The sequence below is a fragment of the Panthera leo genome, chromosome D2 (assembly GCF_018350215.1).
Source record: "Panthera leo isolate Ple1 chromosome D2, P.leo_Ple1_pat1.1, whole genome shotgun sequence".
NCBI classification, from domain to species: domain Eukaryota; kingdom Metazoa; phylum Chordata; class Mammalia; order Carnivora; family Felidae; genus Panthera; species Panthera leo.
Window position 1 is genome coordinate 77,403,764 of NC_056689.1, and position 17,677 is coordinate 77,421,440.

Below are 17,677 nucleotides of genomic sequence, written 5' to 3' on the forward strand. Positions count from 1 at the left end.
CACCTGGATCAGTCCAGACAGCTCCAAACTAGTTTCTCTGCCTCCACCCTCCCCTCCTCCCATCCCACCCAGGGCCCCCGGCCTCTCCCAGAGGCTCTTTCTCTGTGAAGAGACACTTGGGGGTCCCAGCATTCTGCTTACAAGTGACCTTTTAGAAGGAAAGACCCAGGTCTGAAGGAAGGTCCGGTTCACAGATTAAAGACCTGGCATTGGGGATCAGCCATGTCACCGGGGCAAAGGATGAGAACAGGCCTGCCCAGTCCCAACCCTTGCCTGCTCACTATACCCTCCGGTTGCAGGTGCCTTTCCCTCTGGGACAAATGTCCCCTGGTAGCCACGGGCAGGGCGGGAGTACACCCAGCAGGTCAGACCCGGGAGTAGAGAGCAGCCAAGACTGTCCCTGTGGTACTGTGGGGGGTCTTGTTCCCTGCGGCCCATCCTAATGGCGGGACTCCTTTGCTTTCAGCAAGAGAACTCCGGCTTGCATAACGTCATCCTGTGGCCTCCAAACCCTGAGCCTGCGCAGGTACCCGAAGTGTGCTGTGCGTGGTCCGCATCTCAGCCCCCTTCCTAACATCTAGATGTTTGCAGCCTTTGCGTGTGGCACGTTCCTTTACACTTTCAGGTTTGCTGCTCCTCCTCCCATCGCTTCCTTTCATCTACCTCAAATGAGTTGTAAAACAGTAGAATCTGCAATACATGCTTAAGTTTTTTCTAACGTTTATTGATTTTAGAAAGAGAGAGACAGAGAGAGAGAGAGAATGAGCGGGGGGAGAGGCAGAGAGAGAGGAAGACACAGAATCGAAAGCAGGCTCCAGCCGTCAGCACAGAGCCTGATGCGGGGCTCGAACCCACAAACCTCGAGATCATGACCTGAGCTGAAATTGGACGCTTAACCGATTGAGCCACCCGGGTGCCCCCGGCAATATGGGTTTAGATTTTTTAAGATGACATTTTGGTGCGCTATGCTGTGAGATGCTGAAGGAGGCTTATGCTTTCCACGTAACGCAGATGCTGGGAGCCAACACTAACCTTCCACACTCATCGGCTTTGCGTTCCCTTGTCTTGGAGTGCGGCTTTTATGGAGTGGGGGTCCCGTCTACACCACCAGTGGGCAAAACTGATGTGTTGTAAAAAAAAAAAACAAAAAACAGCTTGCATTCTGAGTCCATTGTCAGCATCGTCGTGCAGCTGGCTGAGTCTCAGAATTTAAGCTCGGGCTGAAGCGTTTGACATCTGCTGGGGAAGAGGGCAAGTTCGGGGCCCTGCATCCATTTCAAGGAGATTTTTCCTGGAGAGAATGTCAGGCAAGGTTGGTGTGTGCTTGTGGGCGTGGTCAGCGTGAGGCAATAAAATGCCACCTGCTCTGAAAGCCCATCACACCTAGGGAGGAGGGTTAGGCTCCTAGGGGACAGGTTCCTGGCTTTAAGGAAACAGCAGCTGCACCCTCGAGGGTGGCTGGATGTCCCACCAAACAGGGATGTCGTTGTCGCAAACCGACCTCTGTGCTCCAGAGCCAAAATATAACATGAAGACAGAGTTTGGGGATAAAAAGGAACGAGAGTTTTAAACTGATAAGAACAGATACTACACTTGATCTTAGCCAAAAGGCCAAGAAGCGATGGGAAACGAGTTTTTATTACTGTGCCAGGTAAAAGAGGCTGTGGCAGGCTAATGCCCTCAAGACTGCAGACCCGCCTGGAATAAAGGACTGAGGGGCTTTGTAGGAAAATAGAGGATCTGGGCAGTTTCGACAGGAACGTGGTATGTGCTGCCCGTCCCGTTGGCCGTGTCCTTGAGGTGACACCGGCCACCAGAGTCTCGTTACTGAGCATACACTGAGGTCGCCAGATGCCAATATGGATACTGAGTTCCTGGAGCAAAGGATTCTACACAAAAACAAGTGAAGGAGATGGGGGGGAGGGGCTTCAAGAATGAGAAAGGGGAAGATTTGTTGAGTTTAAAGTCAAGCCTTGCTGGAGCCCTAGTGTGTCCATCTTAATTTCCATTCATCTTTATGTTTCTATAGCAGTTTCAGTGTCTGAGGTTGTGACATAATGCGATCCTGTGCGTAGAGCACGGTGGATGGAGCCTTGCCCACATGTGATTTCACCTGGTTCTCATCAAAATCCCGTGAGGTGGACAGACCAGGCTGCTCACTCTTGCTTTATGGACAAAGGAGCAGGCTCCAAGGTTAATCATTGTGGGTCATCGGGGTGATTGCAGAGCAGGGATTAGAACCCCGGTCTCCTGGGCATCACAGAGAATGGCAGATCAGAGTTTTTTGCACTGGGTTCTTCCGTCTAGCTCGGGACTTTCCACAGCACCTTGCTACCGAGCTCGGGATCCCATGGACACGCTCCCTGATGTGGACATGATTTTTCATTCACTCACGGGACAATTTTGAAGCCTCTGCTGGGTGGCTGGTACTGGTGTAGGTGCTGTGCATTGGACAAACCATGTCCCTGCCTCCTGGGACTGACATCCAGCTGGGAGTTCGAAAATAAGCAAGTGGGGGGGGGGGGCGCCTGGGTAGCTCAGTCAGTTAAGCATCCGACTTGGTCTCAGGTTCATGAGTTCAAGCCCCATCTCACAGTTCATGAATTTGAGCCCTATGTCGGGCTCCGTGCTGACAGCTCAGAGCCTAGAGCCTGCTTCGGATTCTGTGTCTTCCTCTCTCTCTGCCCCTCTCCTGCTCACGCTCTGTCTCTCCCTCTCAAAGATAAATAAACATTAAAAAAATTAAAAAAAAAAAAGAAAAGAAGCAAGTGAGCAAACAGACAAACCAACAAGTAAACAAAATACAATGTTTTTTAAAAAGACTTTATCAAGTGCCTATTGTTTCCCAGGCACTATTCTAGCACTCGAGATCACCAGTGAATAGTTCAGCCATAATCGACTCTGGCACGGCTTCCCCTTCCACAGGGAAAAACAGACAATGAGCCAGCAGGCAAATAAACTCTTAATAAATGTTCCAGGGGTAACTGGAATCAGGCGCTAATTTTTTTAAATTTTTTTTAACGTTTATTCATTTTTGAGAGACAGAGTGCAAGTGGGGGAGGAGCAGGGAGAGAGGGAGACACAGAATCCGAAGCAGGCTCCAGGCTCTGACCTGTCAGCACAGAGACCGATGCAGGGCTCAGACCCACGAACCGTGAGATCTTGACCTGAGCTGAAGTCGGCCGCTCAACCGACTGAACCACCCAAGTGCCCCCTCCATCCCAACCATGTTTAAGTGGACAGTGGACAGTTCAGTGGTATTAAGCACATCACATTGCTGGGCAAGCATCCCCGCCACCCGGGTCCAGAAAGTTTTCATCTTCCCAAACCGAAATTCTGTGTCCATTAAACAAAAATCCACATTGCCCTCCCCACTCCCAGCCCTTGGCAACCACCATTTTACTCTCCGTCTCTATCAACTTGACTACACTCGGTACCTCATATAAGTGGAATCATACAGTATCTGTCCTTTAATGACGGATTTCTTTCACTGTTAACATAATGCCTTCTAAGTTCATCATGTTGCAGCTTCTCTCTTTAGGGCCGAATAGGATTCCGTTATACATATTCTACATTTTATTTATCCATACGTCTGTTGATGGACGCTTGGATGCTGCCGCTATAAACGTGGGCGTACAAATGTGTTGGGTTCCATGCTCTCAATTATTTGGAATATATGTCCAAAAGTTGAAAGGCTGGATCATATGTGAATGCTATGTTTAATTCTTTGAAAACCACCAAGTTTTTCCACGATGGCTGCACCATTTTACATTCCCATCCACAGTGCACATGGGTTTGAATTTCCCCACAGCCTTGCCACCTCTTGTTATTCTTTTTGGTTTTTGCTTTCGTAGTGGCCATCCTGGGGGGGGGGGGCGGGGAGGGGTGTCTCATCGTGGTTAGAGGCTCTTTTTGATAAGTGGCCAGAGGAGCCCTCTCTGCAGAGACCTGGTGTGCCGGGAAGGAGGCAGCCACATAAAGTTCTGGAAAAGGAACGTTCTGGAAAAGGGAAGAGCAACTGTGACATGTCTGGGAGGGATGAGCTTGTGGTATTGCGAGATCAGCAAAGAAGGCCAGTGTGGCTGGAGGAGAGTGGGTGAGATGATGGCGGGATGTGAGACCAGGGAGGTGGGTGAGGGTAAATCTTGCAGATTTACCACCAGATTTCAACAGAGGAGTCACAGGACATGGTTTGAGATTTTTTTTTTAATATTTATTTATTCATTTATTTATTTGTTTATTTTGAGAGAGAGAGAGAGAGAGAGAGAGCAAGCACATGAGTGGGGGGAGGGGCAGAGAGAGGGGGAGAGAGAATCCCGAGCAGGCTCCATGCTGACAGCACAGAACCATGAGATCATGACCTGAGCTGAAATCAAGAGTCAGACGTTTCACTGACTGACCCACCCAGGCGCCCTGATTTGAAGTTTTAAAAAAGAGCTTTGTGGTTGTTATGTGGAGAATGGTCTTTGAGGGGCGGAGGGTGGAAATGGAGGAGAAACAGTAGTTAGGAGGCCACTGGGAAAAGGGACTCAGGACTAATCCCTGAGATGTCCTTTAATATTTAGATGTGAGCCCAAGGGGAAACGGAGGAGTCTGTGAAGGAGTTGTAGCCAAAGACATAGGATAATGAGGGACCTGGGAGGCCATCAGATACTCCTGAGAAATCAAGGCAGACACCTGCCCAATGACGTGGCGATGTGGGGTCCATAGATGTGAGGGAAACCTCATGTTGCCCTCAAGATCCTTGGTAAGCACTCCCAGTGGAATGACAGGGATGCGGTTTGCGGGGGAGAGGGCTGAAGCGGAAACTGAAGATAAGGAAGAGGGAGTAGAGAGAGAGGTATCCACAATGCAATAAATTTTTCTAGGAAAGGGATCAGAGTATTGGGACAGTAGCTAGTGGAGAGCGTTGTATGAAGGTTTAAAGACTGAAGATCCCAGATGCCTGCATGCTGGCGGGAAGGAGGGAGAGAGGCAGAGGTGGATAGAGGACAGGTGACAGATGGGTGGACCGAAGGAAGGCTGGCCTTGACCGTTGAGAGGCAATGGGATTGGAGCGGTTGTGGGCTTACATCAGGGTTCCCTCCGCCGTTGTGGATGGTGGGGAGAAGATGGAAACAGATACACCTGGGAATCGTGAGGATACAGGAGGGGGAGCAGCTCTCCTCCGATGGCTGATTGGGGTGCACACGCGGTGGAGAGTGGGGTCAGATGCGGCAGGGGATGTACCGAACTGCACGGGAGCTGGGGGATGGCAGGTGCTTGGGGGGACCGGACCTTCACACGGTCACGGAGAGAAGCAGGGATGTGAAGCATGAAAGGACCTCTCGTCATAGTCTCTTGGCAGTGAGCCAGCAAATTAGCTTAATGATTTTTGCTTTTGAAATTTTTTGGCAACAACTGATCGTTGAATTGGTTGGTGACCTTTTAATCTTAACTCAAGAAGTCAAGTTTAATAGCGTCACCGTGGTCCTATATCTGGATCCCGCTGACCGGTCAGTTATTTCCTCTTTGATTCACACAAACCCTGCTTAAACTCTGAAATTTAGGAATATGGCCTGGATTTTTTTTTCCCCCTGTGGTCCCAAGAGAGGAGAAGCCACTGGTGGGCAAAGTTCACACAAACAGGCTGGACCAATTCTACCCCTTTATTGAATGAGCTAAGGCCTCTCAGCTCCAGGCCGGCCCCTGGTGGCTGCCCGCTGCTGCCTCCTGGGTCCTAGTTGTCACTCCTGCTCCCTCCCTCCCGTGACTGACTCACTGAAGCCTTGGAGCAGGCAGGGTGATCTCAGGGAGCACAGAGCAGCCCGGTCCCTAACATGCACGGCTGTGACCCACCCCCAGACCCCGGGCCTCTCTCTCCTGTAGACGTGTTGGTTGGGAACAAAGAGAAACCACACACAGAACCACAGCTATGGAGGGTGACTCACATGGGGCGGAAGGCATGGTCCGGCCAGAGGTCGGCAGAATGTCTGACACTGAGCCAAGCGGAGCCTGCGCTGTCCCTGGGAGTGCCCGGGTCCTAGTCTGTGTGTCCCTCTTTGGGACAGAGGTGGAGATGGCATTGTGACAAGAGTAGCCTTGCTGGGGTTTCCTGCATCAGGACCTGCATGGGGGGATTGATGGTGAAATAAGTCGCTGTGAAAGGTGACCAGCATAGTCGTTCAGCGTTCTGTACTCAAGTGTTCACTTTAGGAAAGCCCCACAGAAGACCTCTGAGCTCCGGGCATGTGGATTCCAGAGCAGAAGGGCAGCATTCAACCCACCTGCATTACCACTTTCTGGATTCTTCTTGGGCTCGTCATGATAGCCATTAATGGCTCTGACACTGTGAGGGGGGAGAGAAGAACACACAATTCTATTATTGTAATGGCCTCGCTTGAAAATATATGATCATTTAAAAAACTCTTTCTTTTGCGAGAGAGAGACAGAAATGGGGGGGTGGGCAGAGAGAGAAGGACAGAGAGAATCCCAAGCAGGCTCTGCACCATAAGCACAGAGCCCAGTGCGGGGCTCAAACTCACAAACCACGAGACCACGACCTGAGCCAAAACCAAGAGTCAGACACTTAACTGACTGAGCCTCCCAGGCGCCCCTAAAAAATCCTTTTAAAGCAATGTCACCCTCTGGATGTTTCTGTAGTTTGAGTCTCAGAGAAAAACGATTTTCAACTATAGAAGCTGAGATCAATGCTATGAAGCAAGAAGACAGGTGCAGAGCCGCCTGACCTGACCCTGGGTTCAGGGAAGGCCTCCCGGGGGAGCTGCTGTTTGAGCTCAGAGCTGAGGGAGGAGCAGGAAACAAACAGGATTCAGAGGGCACAGAGCAGGTCGCGGCCCCCAGCCCAGGCCTCGCTGGGGCAGGTCCCTCTGGTTCGTGGCTCGGCGTCCAAGAGGCAGCCTGGGCCTGAAGTTTGTTCCTGAAGGTGACCTCAGCCGCGTGGCCTCGCATTCTGGAATTCCCCCACATCCAGGAAGCAGAGGACCAGGAGGACAGGGGACCCCGTGCTACGTGAGCTGACCCCGGGGTCTGGGACCACCCACCAACGTGACTGAGCATGTCTCTGCAGGCTGAGGTTAGCTGTGGCTCAGGCACCACGTGATGATGATTCTGCTTAATAGATAAACGACCCATACGTATGCGCACGTATTGTTTGAAGCGACAAATGCTTGGGGCCCCGGTTTTACTTGGGGAGGGAGTTTCTCTCTTTCCTGCGGGACCCAAGGAACCCAACACCCCGACAGCATTAAACTAGCCCTAGAGGGAACCGCGTCTTCTCATATTCTACTGGCAGCAGGTGGGTATTTGGGACGATTTCGCTGCACTTAGTGAGAAAGAAATTGAAGGAAGGGACAGTGAACCAGGATGAACTCAAGCTCATAACAGTGGATTGCTCCTTCAGTGTGACTCGTCTCCTGCCACTGTCTCTTCTCCCAGGGATCCGTTAGGCTTGGTGCTAATTCTCACTGGAGCGGTGGCTCTGGGTTTGGGCCAGATGCATCTTCTGAAGAATCGGATTAACTGCTTTAGCTCCACGCTGTGATAGCCCCTGGGGCTCTTAGTTAATGAGGTTTGAGTCAGTTTCTTCTTTGTAATGGTAATAACTAGCATATAGGAGTATCTTCCCTGGTCTAGCCTTATGTTAAGTGCTTCTCATGTATTATGCTATTTAAGCTTGAAAACCCTGTAATTATGACCCCCATTTTCTAGATATGGTCCCAGAGGCATAGAGCCCAAAGGCTTACAGCCAAATAAACAGTAAAGCTTGGCTTTTAACCACCGGTAACCACCTTACCCTGGAGCCCGGCTTCATGCTGCTCTCCCTTGAAAACGAGCAAATGGAGGAATCCTAGAGGGGCAAAACAGGGTTTCTGCCTACATTTGAAGTTCGGTTGAGTAAATGTTACAGGACTCGATAGGCTATTCTGACATACCCCACTCTTTGAATGCAGAGCCTCTCCTCCATTTGTGCAGCCCTCTGTCGTAGCCACAAGGTTCTCCCATCAACCACTGGGGCAGGAAGCCCGGGTTCGTGGCCCCCATTTTATAGATAGAGCAACAGCCTCCAAGAAGTGCAACGATTTGGGTTTTCTAAACCGGTCTAGGCTTCTTTAAATTACATCGCTCGTGAAGTATTAAACCCACACAAGACATCAATATTGGGCAATGTTTTTTGTTTTTTTTTTTTTTTTAACATTTATTTATTTTTGAGACAGAGAGAGACAGAGCATGAACAGGGGAGGGGCAGAGAGAGAGGGAGACACAGAATCTGAAACAGGCTCCAGGCTCTGAGCTGTCAACACAGAGCCCGACGCGGGGCTCGAACTCACGGACTGTGAGATCATGACCTGAGCCGAAGTCGGACGCTTAACCGACCAAGCCACCCAGGCGCCCCTTGGGCAATGTTTTTGACATCTCAAAGGTTTTCTTTCTCTACAGACTAAAGATGTCCGGTAACATGTCAACTCGGGCATCTTGGAGGCTCCTAGGTTCTTTTTGTGTTTTTGTTTGTTTTGTTTTGTTTTGTTTCGTTGGTGACTCTTAGCATTTTGACCCAGTTGCTTTTGGGGAAAGGAAGACAAACATTGTTCACGGAGTGTGCATCTCCCATTCATTCGCTGTGAGGATAGGGACCGCGTCGTTTTTTGTTTGTTTGTTTTTTTCCTAATTAAACCTTTTATGTGGGAATTTTTCAGGTCTGCAGAAAAGTTGCAAAGATAGCACAGAATTCCCACCGACTCCTCCCCCAGCTTCCACTAAAATTAACATCTTGCACCATATCATGGTTTTTGATCTTCGTGTCCACCTAGAACCTCGATTCGACCCTTCCCGACACGAAGGAGAAGCGTCAAAATGCAAACACGACCCTCGTTTCGCCCATCTTTTGAGGGAAGAGTGGGGCTTCAAAGCCAGCCCTCTCAGACCCCCAAGCTTGTTCGTGTTTGCTGCCCTCTCATGTTGGAAGACATTCCACCTGGGGAGGCCTAAAAGGCCACTCCTGGGGCCTCCCCGCTCTTGGCCTGACCAAGTGCCTGCCAGGCGAGGCCGGAGGCCCGGGCGACCTCGGCTGCCAGGGTGGGGGAGCCACTTCTATCTTGTGTTTTTGCCCTGAGGTGAAGAAAACGTTTGGGGTGACCCAGCAGAAGTGGCCTGAGCATCCGCCTTCCCTCGACGGGGCAGATGGGCGGCGGCCGGGCCCGCATAGAATCGTGTTCCTCCATATTTGGCAGCCTGGCCATTGTTTCTGAAATCCGATTCCTAGTGCCATGGGGATGACCTTTGGTCTACTTCCCAGCATTCACCTGCAGTCACGCTGCTCCCAAGAAGCTTGCTCAAAGAGGGGGCGAGTTGGCAAGACACTCTGGTCATGATCTAACTGGCTTAATGAAGCCTCCTTGTTGGCATGACCAGTAAAGCCAGAAGGGAGAACATTTAAGAGGTAAGGTCAGGGGATTTTTTGTTTTTTTTTTAAATCATAAGACACTTGAGCTCTCGATAAAGCGTCGTTTTTAGAACTGGAAAGTTGCTGTGCCCGCTTGGAGATTGCTTTAAAATAGACCCGGGGCTCTGGAGCATTCTGGGGCCAAAGAAAGGCTGTTTGTTTACTCGAGCGGTGGCAGCAAAGGAGAGATTTGAAGACGCAGCTTGACAAGGCAGTTTGTCATGCAGAGGACTGCCAGTTTTTCCGTCCAGCCTGCCGTTTGGAAGTGGGAGGGAAACTTTAGACATGCGTGCTGTTCTGCAGTGACGCCCGTTGACCCCGCACAGCCCGTGTAGTCCCGTAAGCAGCAGGACTTGGCGTGGGTGGCGGGTGGGGGTGGGGGGCACTGGAAGCGGGGCTCAAAGATGCTGAAGGAAATGTGGCAGACGAGTGAGCTCCAAGGGCCGAGTGTGCCTCTCCCGGCCTTGCAGAAGGGCCTGCCAGACGAGACGGGAATCGTCTATTTTTCGTACACTCAACAAATATTTATGAGGTGCCTCTCTGGGCCAGGTGCTATTCTGGGCAATGAATCGAGGCTCCTGTGCCACCTTATTCATAAGTGTCTGGTTGTTTTAGTTACTTGGCGCGTGGCAGGAAGTTGGCAGGGATCAGAGGCAACCGTTTCCGTGTCTGGTGAGGCAACATAAGGTAGGGTTCGAGAGCAGAGGCTGGGGCTGAGTCCTGGCTCCATCACTTTCAAGCTGTGTGACCCAGTGCAAGTGGCTGAACCTCTCTGTGCTAGGTGTTCTTATCTGGAAAATAGGGTTGTGAGGATTGAACGAGTTTGAATAGGTAAAGCACGTAGAAGAGCGGAACTTGGCACACAGACAGTGTTTGTAGTAATAAGTTTGCTGTTACTGTTACAGCAGAAAAAAAAGGGCTGTGCTGGTGTTGGGTGTTACTGTTATTGTGGAAAGGGCATCGGACTTCAAGGAAGAAGACCTGGCCAAGCCATTGAACAATCTGTTTGCCGTCTGAGAAATGGGAAACGGTTTCCCTTCCTGGTTAGCTCGCAGGGATTCTGTAAGAATCTGATGGATGTCGACGCACTTTGGAAAGTGCGATGTGACATTCCCATCAACAGCACTGGCACTTTTGTTTCGAGTCCCTCCAGATATGTTTTGTTTGGAGGGAGATGGTATTCTTCTCGCAGATTAGTTGTCTGATAGGAGGAGGGATGGGGCTGAAGAGGCAGAAAGGCAGAGCGTCTTTCTCGGCCTTAAAAGACGATCCTGAGCCCTTGTTATATTACCTTTGCCCGAGGAAAGTTAACGCGTGGTCCCTTATCCCCCTTAGTTAGAGCAGAGATCTGTCTCCTTACACCATCTGTTGTTTGCATCTGTCTGGGCCGTTAGACATGTCAGCGTCTTTCCAGAATTACTTTAAAGTAACCTTGATCATGGGATAAAGGGCTGGAGATTTATCTGTCAAATTATTTGCAGAATAAGTCACTGCAGATAATGTGGTGATTGAAGGGGAAGCCTGGCCGTAGAAGGTGTTTGGAGCCGAGGCCCATGTCGCAGTCCGACAAGCAGGAATTGGGTTACGATCTTAAAACTTCAGGACTAAGATGAAAATGTCACTCCCTCTGTATTGGCATTCTTGAGTTATCATAGTAAATATTTTTAACTCATGCACCCAAAGGTAGTAGTCTTATATAGGTAAAGAACATTCTAGAAGAGTCGGAAATACTTTGGAGTCTGAACTCACAGCAATGTAAAGTTTGGACTGTGTTGATACTGTCCAATAGGGACGATTGTCATCTTGGTTCACAGATCAGGAGACTGAGGCCTGTAGGACAGGAAGGAGCTCTCATTTCAGGAAACGGTTCAGCCAGCATGTACGTCAAGCCAGCAGGGGGGTCAGCAGCCCTTTTTTAGTCAAGGGATCAGCCCCAGCTCTCTCTGCCTCCTTCGACACGTCCCCACTAAAGGGATAGAACAAAAATGCCTTTTTCCTGGCGCTGGGGTCAGAGAGAAATGGGTCCACTTAGACTCCACTGTTGTGAGATCATGGCCAAACACTTGCCCTCTGCAAACCTCAGCTCTAAAACAAGGACACGAATAGTGCTTGGCTCTTAAGGTTGTTGTCAAGATTCAATGACACGGTTCATAGAGACTACTGGCCCGGTGCCTGGTACTTAGTAAGTGCTCAATAAACAGGAGTTATTGTTATTTCCCCCCACATTCGGTCTCAGCAAAAGTGAATGGAGAGTTTTCTAATCGTAGTATCGTGTGAGGACTAGAATTTGCGGCCCCTGAGAGTTGAGGCATCTTTTATATTTTACCTTTGGACCCAATTGCGTGAACATAGCAGCCAACACCTAAGACACATGCCTTAGCTGGGGGAAACAGAGCCAAAGTTAACTTGTCCCTCAGGCGGTGTATGAAGGTCAAAGACACCACCCATCCAACACAAGATTCAAGGTCTCAAGAAAATCCCAGGTTCAGACTGCACAGATGATTTGCACCCAGATGTCCAACAGAAGCTCCAAAAATTGATTTACAACAATCCTGGCCTGGAGGTTGATAGAGGTTTTGGTGGGGGGCGGGGGCGGGGATCCTCCTTTCCTGGAAGGACTGGGTCTCCCCCTTGGGTGGCCCTGTGTCCATACCTCTGTGGTCACAGCACAGGGGTCTGTCTCCCTAGTCTGTGAACAACTCCAGGGCGGGGACCGCATCTCAGTGATTTTTGTAGCCCCCACTTCTAACACTGGTTCTGGCACATGCTAGGGTTTCGATGAATGTATCTTAGATAATTGAATGAATCAACAAATCGGTAAATACTTTCTGGAAGGTCTGGGTGAAAGGAGAAATTTAACAAATGATGTGGCTGCCTCAGTGCCTGTGGTCACAGTTGGTGAATTGGCGGGCTTAGGAGAGGACTTTTGTCTTTCCAGTTGCTCTCTTTGTTGAGCAGGGCTGGGCTGGGTCTCTCTCTGGGTCTCACCTGTGAGGGGTGAGAGAAGATTCGTAGCGACAAGGAGCAGGCAGCCACAGGGAGCCCCGGCAAGTCCGGAGAAGCCCTTCTTGCCTACCTCCTGGTGCCTCGCCTCCACTGCCTCCCTTAGGACAGGACCTGGGGCCCACGCTGCCCGGTTTCTCCCAAACACCCAACAAGCCAAATGCCTAGATCTGAGCTGCAACCGCTGGAGGAAGGGGAAGCTGTTTCGAATTCACATGAAGGCGCTGTCTGCTCACAGCCACGCACCTGCCCAGAGCAGCGCCACCTTCCAGTTTTCACGAAGGCGCCCCCACCTCCCCCAGGCGAGGGGCTGCCCCGCCCTGTGGACTTGGATCACGTGCTGGATTTAGGCACCGTGAAAAGAAGTGAGGTCTTGTGCTAAGACCTAAGAGCACTAGCTCTATGAGATGGTAACAGGTGGCACGTGAACAGAGGATGCTGTGGTCAAGAAACTTTGGGAAACTGAGCTAGAGTACAATGTGTTATTTTACCACAGAACTTCTCAGACCTTTCCCTAGGCTCTATTTTTTTTTTTTTTTTTTTTTTTTTTTGAGAGAGAGAGAGAGAGAGTGAGCATGAGAGCGAGGGGGGGGGCAGAGAGAGAGAGGGAGAGAGAGAATCTCAAGCAAGCTCCATGCCAGGCATGGGGCCCAACTTGGGGCTGGATCTCATGACCATGAGATCATGACTTGAGCTGAGATCAAGAGTCAGATGCTTAACCCAATGAGCCACCCAGGCGCCCTTGCACTGTCAATGTCTTTAAAAAAAATTTTGTTAATGTTTATTTTTTAGAGAGAGGCAGAGCGTGAGCAGGGGAGGGGCAGAGAGAGAGGGAGATACAGAATCTGAAGCAGGCTCCAGGCTCTGAGGTGTCAGCACAGAGCCCTAGATGGGGCTGGAATTCACGAACCTCGAGATCATGACCTGAGCCCAAGGCGGACACTTAACTGGCTGAGCCACCCAGGCGCCCCTGCACTGTGAATTTCCAAAAAAGGGATAGATAATGAGCCCTTCTTAAACTTATCTGACACAGAACACTTTGTTTCCTTCAAAGCTGGTCTGATCTCTTAGGGAATGTACTTTTTTGGTTGCAAGTGACAGAGAGAGAGAGAGTGACACTTCACTGTGTCAGTGAAGGCAAATGAGGACTCAAGATCTTGTGTAATCGTTGGTTGAAGAGGGCAGAACGGGCTGGACCCCAGGACCAGCTAGAACCAAGGCCTCCACAGCCCTGGGACCTCTGCCCTCTGTCCCTCGTCTCGGCCTCTCTCTGCCTGCTGGCAGTGGTCTCTCGCTGCAGGCCGCCTTCTTCCACAGTGGCTAGAAACAGGCTGCTGGTGACCCTTGCACGCATGTCCTACAGAACCCCCACCAGGTTCCCGTCCCTCTGGTTCTGCGGGGGGTCCTGCTGAGGACCTGGTCGACCCAAGTCTTGCATGCACCTCAACGGGCAGGGCTGTGGGGCCTTCCTGAGAAGATGAACTCAAAGACAACCACTGCTTTGGGAAACACTGCTTGGGGTTTAAAAAAAAAAAAAAGCCCTTTTTCCATTTCTGACATTTATATTATACTTTAATGAGCATTCTTTGAATTGAATTCTAAAAAACATTTTTTTTAATTTTTTTTTTTTTAACGTTTATTTATTTTTGAGACAGAGAGAGACAGACCATGAACGGGGGAGGGTCAGAGAGAGGGAGACACAGAATCTGAAACAGGCTCCAGGCTCTGAGCTGTCAGCACAGAGCCCGACGCGGGGCTCAAGCCCACAAACTGTGAGATCATGACCTGAGCCAAAGTCGGCCGCTTAACCGACTGAGCCACCCAGGTGCCCCTAAAAAACATTTTTTTAATGTTTATTTATTTTTGAAAGACAGAGAGAGAGAGAGAGTAGGAGAGGTGCAGAGAGAGAGAGAGAGAAAGAGAGAGAGAGAGAGACACAGAATCCGAAGTAGGATCCAGGCTCTGAGCTGTCAGCACTGAGCCCGATGTGGGATTCAAACTCACGAGCCGTGAGATCATGACCTGAGCCAAAGTCAGACGCTTAACTGAGCCACCCAGGTGCCCCTACATTGGGTTTTTAAAAACCTCTCGTCTCTTTCCATGCCATGATTTGAAATTTGGACTGTCCCTTATATGTTTTGTATCTTGGTCTTAAAAATTGATTCCCCAGCAGATGAACTTATTGTAGAAGTGAAGGAAAAGGCAACCACCTCTCAGACTGGTTAGGGCTTTGAACAGGTGGCCCCAGGTTTCCATGGGCTCATCATTTTTTCTGTTCGGTGTTTTCCCCCAGGTTTCTGGCTGGATTCTGGTTCACAAAGTCATGGGGAGGGGGTGGGGAAATATCTCCCATCTAGGTGTTGCCACAAGCCAGTTGGGCACTTGGAAGATTTTAGATCAGATATCCTCGCTTTCTCCAGGGGAGCAGATGACCCCCAAAGTCTGGTACGTGTCCCCAGTCATCCTGGGGCGCCTGGGTGGTTCAGTTGGTTAAGCGTCTGACTCTTGATTTCGGCTCAGGTCAGGATCTCGCGACTTCGTGAGTTGGAGCCCCGCGTCAGGCTTTGCGCTGGCAGTGCAGAGCCTGCTTGGGCTTCTCTCTCTCTCATCCTCTGTCTCTGCCCCTCCCCCACTTGTGCTGCCTCTCTCTCAAAATAAGTAAACTAAAAAAAAAAAATAATGAAACAGTCGTCCTACTCAGCTGGAATCTTGTGTGTAATTGTTTCTCCTCCATCAGATGGGAGCAGGGGTCACCATATATCTCGGTGTATCACTCGGTGCCAGGACACGGGCATTGCTCAGCCGGATGACAAAGCAAGTGAACAGCCTGACACTTCAAATTATTTTTTTTAACATTTATTTATTTTTGAAAGACAGCGAGGGAGCGTGAGCAGGGCAGGGGCGGAGAGAGAGGGAGACACAGAATCCGAAGCAGACTCCAGCTCTGAGCCGTCAGCACAGAGCCCGACGCGGGGCTCGAACCCACGAGCCGTGAGGTCGTGACCTGAGCCAAAGTCAGATGCTTAACCGACTGAGCCAGCCAGGCGCCCCCAACCTGGCACTTCGATATGCGGCCAGTGGCCAATTGAGAAATGCTCTTGTGTCTTCAGGGACTCCTATTTGACTTCTCCAATTTCTCTTTCTTCTGGCACAGAGAACTTCGTCGGCTCAGAGTCCAGGGTCTGTGCAACCACCCGGGAACGGTCAGAACATAAAAAGGAACCTGGAGGAGAAGTCCGGAAGCAGTGCCCATGGGGACTCACACAGGTAGGAGCCAGGTTCAGAGGACTGACCCGGCCCCCTGCGTGGCCAGCTCACTGCCTGCCTGGCATTTGCTCTGCTCCATTTGCTTTGGAACATTTACCCTAAAACCCATGACGTGGTCCTCAGTGGTGAGATGGTCAGAGCAGTGGCTCGTAGACTGCTTTGTGATTGCCTTGACCTGCATGGTTAGAGAATCGGTATGTTTTTCTGCCCAATGAAACTAGCCATTATAGTTCCTTTCCAGCAAGACTCCGGGCTGTTTATCCTCATTATCAGAACTTAAAAAGATCAAGGCTACTGAAGGGTGTCTGATGTGTGGTGAGACGGGGACTATATTCCAGCATAGTAGCCAATGAGGGCACCGGCCGATGAGACAGGATACAAAAACTAGTACTAAAGTGGCCAGGACCCTCGGTCCCAGGGAGGCTGGTGGATGCATTCCAGGCATCGCGAAGGCCACATTGGTGCAGGGAAACAAGGCCAGTGCGGGGTCAGTCGTTGCTTATTATGACCCAGAGTGGGTCCCGATTTCCCTGCCATGGCCGATGGGAAGAAACCCAATGGACTCTTCCCATGCAGCCTTTGGCATCCACCGTTTTGGGGGCGTTCACAAGCAGAGAGCCAGCAGATGTGAACATTCAGTCCCCAGAACCGCCTGGGGACAAGAGCCCTGGAGGCAGTTACTAATCATCTGTGGTGGGTTCAGTGGGTGATCTGGTTCAGCGCAGCCCAGCTTCCGGGAGGCTAGAGGCTAGAATTACTGGTCTTGAAGAAATAAATCAACAGGAGCTCCAAGGAACAAAAATGAACAATTGAAAGGTAGACACCCCTTCTTCCCCATCACAGGCAGTAGACAATGAAATCTGAGGTCATGAATGCTTTGTGGTGTCTTTTTACCAAAGAGTTTAAGCCTTAAACTATGGAGGGTCATGGGTGAGTAAGAGTGACCCCTGGTGGCAGGAATTTCCACGCCTGACTGGTATTACTTTCGGGGGGAGGGCTCTGGCTATGGGGTTTCCAGACGAACCACTTTGAACTTCTTGGCCTGAACATCAGATTTCTTTAGGGAAATGGTGGCGCAGAGTGTTCTTTTTTGCAGAGGGAATCACAGAATATGCCTTGAACGGCACCTCTGACCCCTGTTTTCTGCAAAAGGGAGGCCTCCTTTGCCTCCTCGACCCCCATGGCTATTTCGTTTTCATGAACTTTGTATCAGGATAACTGGACGGAGATTTTAATATTTGACTCTAATGAGACCAGATGACCTGTCTAAATTGGCTCTGGGTGATCATGAAGCTAATGGAGAGACCCATCTTTTCTGGACTTCTATGCAGGGGAAATCTCTGTAGGCGGAGATCCAAGATCCGGCTCTCCCCTCCCCTTCTTTGTGAGGTCCTGGGATCTGAGAGAGGCTTGGGAAATATCTGGGGCCTGGGTCTCAGCTACACTGAAGAGTAACAGCAGCTCAAAAGGCTTTTGTTTCTTGTTCCTCAGCTTTAGTCCATTATTATTTCTCCCTTTGTTCTTATTGTCATGAGCATAAAGGAGGTGCTTTCTAAGAGCAAGCCCAAAGAAGCCACTTCCTGTTCACAATTAGAAACATAGATTCTCCTCCACAAACACGTGAATGTCTGGGGTGCAGGGCTCTGGACTAACCCACAAACCATCAAGAGGGGCGCGGGCTCCTGGAGTCAGGCCACTCGTAGGAAGAGAGGGCAAGAGCTGGCTCCGTGGGTACTGGTCTGGTGGCACACACAGCCCTCGGCATCCACGACGATGCTAATAACCGTGTTTTGTGTTCATTTTGCGGATGGGCACCCAACACCATGCCAGACGCTCTGTGCGCACAAAGTGAACTTTAATTTTCTTTAAATCAATTCATTTCCGATTCCGAGTCCTTACTCTGCCAGGCTGGTGGGCATGCCCACGTCAGCCGTCCTTGAAAGGCCCCCCTCCCCACCTGCTCTG

General features: G+C 50.4%; 1 protein-coding gene and 1 pseudogene across 1 annotated transcript in view; one reads left to right on the forward strand and one right to left on the reverse strand.

Moving 5' to 3' along the window:
• The first annotated feature begins 248 nt into the window (after positions 1 to 248).
• The window catches only part of TACC2 (transforming acidic coiled-coil containing protein 2), a 43,935-nt gene continuing 26,506 nt past the window's right edge, over positions 249 to 17,677 (forward strand). Inside the window, exons 1-3 of the mRNA XM_042907806.1 lie at positions 249 to 299; positions 467 to 526; positions 15,600 to 15,712. The gene's annotated coding sequence lies outside the window, so the exon portion shown is untranslated. The remainder of the gene's footprint in view (positions 300 to 466; positions 527 to 15,599; positions 15,713 to 17,677) is intronic.
• Positions 1,450 to 1,623, reverse strand: LOC122202937 (annotated as a pseudogene).